We start from the raw sequence: 5,401 nt of genomic DNA, 5'->3' as shown, positions 1-5,401 counted from the left end.
CTTCACTCTCTCTCTTTCACATTGCTTACTCTCTCTCTCACCTCTCTCCGACCCACACTTCCTTTACCTCTCCCTGCCCACAGGCGAGCAGCACCATCGCTGCTCAACTGCGTATCAAACACCCAAAAAAAACACCGTCATCTTTGTCACGTCACCAGAAGCTTTACTCGGACCTTGAATTCTTAAAGCACGAAGCAAAAACCAAGGGTTCTTCAAGGTTATGATTGGGTAGCTTTTCCCCAAGAATTTTTCATTGTTCCCAACGAAGGTAGTGGCTCTAACCACTAACCACCACAAACGATTGATCTCATAGACAGTGGCGAAGCCAGGATTTCTCAGGGGGAGGGGCGAACTTTAAAGAGTGCAAGGTTAAAGAAAAATGGCAACAAATCTTTTTATATAGTAATGTCTTCTATAATAATCAATACAAAAAAATTACAATTGTTGTCGGCGAGGTTTCATGTCATGAAAACGTCGCATAATAGGCTTATTATCAATAAAAGCAAATACATCTCTCTCAATGTAAACAACCATACTATCACTCAACCATTGATCTCCCATTTTGTTACGCAACGGTGTTTTCACAATCTTCATAGCAGAAAAAGCTCTCTCCACCGAAGCGGTTGCAATTGGTAACACCAAAGCCAATGTAAGAAGCTTTCACACCTCCCGGTCTTCACTAACTCTTTTGCAAGATCACTAATTCCTCTCAATGATGAAAACTCACTATGCGTTTTCATATCATGAATGTAATTGTCAAGTTGAATTGGAAGATTCATGAGGTCCATATGATCAAAATCTTGAGGATAAAGTTGGGCTAAACGAACAATTTTTGCTTTGTCAAAAGATGCAAAATTATTCACCGGACGCAAACATGCCATACAAGGAATCAACTCGGTGAATGAAACGATCATTCAATTCCTTTAGTTGCATATCAAGGACTTGAAAATAAAGATCCACACGATAGTAATGGAAGTTTGTGATTTTTGGAGCTTTACGCCTTGATTTTCTAGGTACGAAATGTAAATCCTCCATGTTAGGAACGATAATATCATGATCCTCACAAAACCTTTCTACATCATTAAACAAGTCCCTAAAGTCATCGTCTCTCAAGGATTGTAGTCTTTGCTTGCATACTTCCACTAACGCCATCGCATTCATAATATCTTGATCTTTCTTTTGCAATGCTTGTGATAACTCATTTGTAATTCCCACTATAAGTCTCATCAAGAAAAGGTGAAACGCAAAATCAAAATTTTGTATGTCTTTGAATAACCTAGTTGCTTCACCGAGATAATCTTGGTTGCGATCACTTTTAATCCATTCAACCACCTATACCACGGGTTCAAACATAACAATAATACTAACTATAGTACCATAATGCAAGTTCCACCGTGTATCACATGGATGCATGAGACTACTTTCTTGATTTAACCTTTTACCTATTTCAAGATTATCAAGATCATGAGCTTTATGAATTTGTTCTTGTTGTTTCTCTCTAAATGCATCACGACGCTTGCATGAAGATCCAATAAGATTCACCAAACTACTAGCATTGATGAAGAAATTAGCAACATCCTCATTTTCCTTTGCCACGAATACAAGAGCTAGTTGGAGTTGTTGTGCAAAACAATGAATATAAAATGTTTGAGGGTATTTGTTCAAAATCTTTGTTTGAAGACCATTTAACTCACCTTTCATATTACTAGCTCCATCATAGCCTTGTCCTCGTAACTTGGACACACTCAAATTTGTTGTAGCAAACAATCTCTAAATGGCCTCTTCAAGTGAGTTACTAGTTGTAGAGGAGACATGTTGAACACCCAAAAACTTTTCAATTGCTTCTCCTTTCTTGTTCACATAACACAATACCACCGCCATTTGCTCTTTAGTGGAAGCGTCATGTGATCCATCAACCAAGAGAGAAAAAAATGTACCTTCCATTTCTTTATTGATTGCATTAATGATTTCAATAGCACAAGCATGAACAAGATCCTTTTGAATATCGGAAGAAGTATACTTGAGATTCTTGGGAGCATTCTCAAGAACAACCTTCCTAACTTTCTCATTATGATCGACAAGAAATTGCATAAGCTCTATATAATTACCCCTATTGCTCGATTTCAAAGATTCATCGTGCCCACGAAAAGCCAAACCCTGTCGCAACAACCATCTTGTGCAATCAAGTGCTCCACTCAGTATGTGATAATTAACGTGAGCTTCATCAATTTGCTTGATCACAAATGTTTCAATTTGTTTTTTTTTGTGTCATCAAGTCTTTAGCTTGTTGCATAGCTTTATTATGAAGACTTCCAACACCTCCCTCATGGACTCGAAAATTTTCTGGTCCTTTCCTCCAATTTATAAACCCTTTTTCAGTGAAGACATCACTTCCACTACCACATGCTTTATCAAAATCACATTTAAAAAGATAGCAATAACAGCAAAATGCAGCATCTTTTACTATACTATACTCCAACCACTTACAATTATCAAACCAACCTGTGATAAAACATCGATTGTTGCTAGCTTTCCTTGGCATGATGTGAGATTTAGGTTGACAAGGTTCATTTTGAGGTAGTATCTATGAATTGCTTCGTGATAATTGAGTGGATAATCAAGCATTCGACGTCTCAGTCCAGGGTCTGCAGGAAGATTAGCTAATATTTCATCCAACTCAGTAACCTCACTTTGTTGTGCACTACCCGAAATACTCGAAGGAGGATTACTCGGAATATTTGAAGGTGGAGGAGGACTACCCGGAATATTTGAAGGAAGAGGAGGACTATCAGGAATATTTGGAGAAGGATTTAAGCACTATTTCTTATAGTATCGTTCCATTACATAACTGTATAAGAATAATTTATCAGTACCAACAATCATATGAATAATCAAGAATTCAATTTTTATCCTAGAGTAGAGTATGTAGACTACGAATGTACAGTACCAACAATGCATTTGAATAAGGGTTTTAGTTGGTTAGTTGGGGTTTATTATGTTAATGTAAATATGATGTAAAAGTCTTCACCATGTTCAGCTGTTTTTTTTTCTTGCTAGACCATGTGTGATTCAAGTTCCTATATATATAATGTATCAATCCTCTTTTATGTACTTCCCAAAAAAAAAAAAAAAAAAAAAAAAAAAAAAAAAAAAAATCAATAATCATAGTATTCATATCATATGAATAAGAATAATCTATAATCAAGAACCATATAATGTATAACCCTATAATCCTACAACAATTAAACAAAAATTTGTATTCAATCATCAATTAGGGTTTGAAATAAATTAAAATTTTACCTTAATTGGAGCGTCTGGCGTGGCGTGCGTGGTGAGTTGCTTCTGGACTTTGGACAGTGGTCTTGGTGGCCAACCAACGGAACGGGGGGTGGCTGCTTTCTTGTGTTCCTAGGATTTAGGACAATTTTGAAAAGTGAAATCTGGGACAGGGAGGGTTTTGTCATGTGCGGGAAAAGGGGAGTAAATGTGGGGGACGGGATTTGTTATATGGGAAAAGGGTAGTGGTTTAATTGAAACCAGGTAGGGTTAGATGGGGATGGAGACCAGTGGTCCCCCCGTTTTTATTTTTTATTATTATTATTTGATCAGCCGCAAAACAACGTCGTTTACCAAAAAAATTTAAATTTTTTTTACCAGGCCCAAAACGACGTCGTTTTGGCCTGGATTTTAAAATTAAAAAAACAAAACCCTACGCGCAGGGAGCTGCGCAAGTTTCTGGTTCAGAAGCAGGGGGGTTTCAACCCAGTTTCCGCCCGAACTAGAGGGGTTCAAGCTTCACTCTTGCCTTTGTTTTCCGGTGAGCGGAGGGGCGGCCACCCCCCTTCGCTTCTATGTAGCTTCACCATTGCTCATAGAGTAGATCAAGTAAATCATGTTTTAGTTGTTAAAATTGACGAACTTTTGACACAAATCAAGGAGGACAAGCGTCTGCAATGAGACTGTTGTACAACTTCAATGAGTTTTTTTTTATTTTTTTATTTTTTTTCCTGCCTAATCCCTTAATCCCTTCAAGTTAGACGAGACTGAGGTCACCAATCAACTACCTAGCATCCCTAGACTCGTATTCAAGCAACTTGTGATTAGAGATCTACTTCGTACTAACGTTCTAAAAGACGGTAAGCGCTATTTGAGCAGCAAGTTGGGGTCTAGTAGGTAAGCAGATTTAAGTAAATTTAATATAATGTAATTAAATTCACTATATAATATATTATTAATATGTTTTTCTTTTAAAATAATTTATATGTAAAGTTAGAGTTTAAGTACATAATAATATAAATGATCTTAAAAGAAAAATGAACAATAAAACAATACAAAAAAATAGATTAAAAAAATAGAAAGTGATGATTGGTTTAGGTGAGAAAATAAGTAAAAAATATAAAAAAAATTAGTAAAAAGAGTAAATGGTGAAATTGGTACCAGGCGGAATATCTTGTATAAAAATTATATTCCGCTGGATTGACTAGATTTGTTGGTTAATAAATCAGAGATTCAATCACCAATTTCAGTTCCAAAAAACTATCCTAGTTAGTAAGGCCTCAGTTCATTACTAGTCATTGATGTGTCAAATGAGTGTGACTAGGGGTTAAAGCTGAGAACCAGACCTAACCCGGCCTGTATAAAAAGGGCCAGTTCTTACGGGTCAAACAGGTACAAACTCTTTTTTTTTTTTTCTCTTTTTCTTTTTTCCCCTAATTTTCAGTATCCAGATTCTTCCCAGTATCCACCATCACCAAATCCACCACCTAGAACCTATTTGTGACCCTTTTGGAGGGCAAAACCCTAACCCTAACATTCACAACCCTGGAGATCCCTGCCACTTCCATCAACCACCTCCTATACAAAATCTTCAAATACAATTTCAAATTCATCAAAAAATAAAATAAAACTGAATCCCGATGAGAACCAAAGACGTCGTCTTCCTCACAAATCGAACCAGAGACATCGTCTTTAAGCATTTCTCGCTGACCTTGACGCATAAATAGAACCAGATACGTCATCTTCCTCTCGGATCCAAGACCTCCACCCTCGCCATTACAAATTACATCGAATAAAAAAAATTCATAAACCTGCAAAATTCCTAAATCAAAAACCCTAAATTCCACTCATCCTGCTTTGCAAACCCAAAGCAAAAAATTGAAAATTTAGAGAATATAAATACAAAATTTAATTCAATCAACCTACGATAGTTTCAGAAATTCACAGAGGGAGGGAGAGAGGGAGAAAGTCAGAGAGAAAGAGAGAGAGAGAGAGACTTACGACGTAGGTGACGACTGCTATACAAGCCGAGCTGCGGCAGAGGCCATGGTAGCGCGTGCGGCGATGTGGTTAGAGCCACTAATAGAAGACCTCAATAACTGGGTAAGCTTCGAACTTTTTCTCC

General features: G+C 37.0%; 1 pseudogene; it reads right to left on the bottom strand.

The window, feature by feature from the left end:
- Nucleotides 1–435: 435 nt before the first annotated feature.
- On the bottom strand, nucleotides 436–2,841 carry LOC148698545 (uncharacterized; annotated as a pseudogene).
- Nucleotides 2,842–5,401: the final 2,560 nt, after the last annotated feature.

Source organism: Pyrus communis, chromosome 2, assembly GCF_041283825.1.
Source record: "Pyrus communis isolate YQ-2024b chromosome 2, ASM4128382v1, whole genome shotgun sequence".
NCBI classification, from domain to species: domain Eukaryota; kingdom Viridiplantae; phylum Streptophyta; class Magnoliopsida; order Rosales; family Rosaceae; genus Pyrus; species Pyrus communis.
Note: the sequence above shows the minus strand (reverse complement) of the source record. Positions and strands in the feature narration are given on the sequence as shown.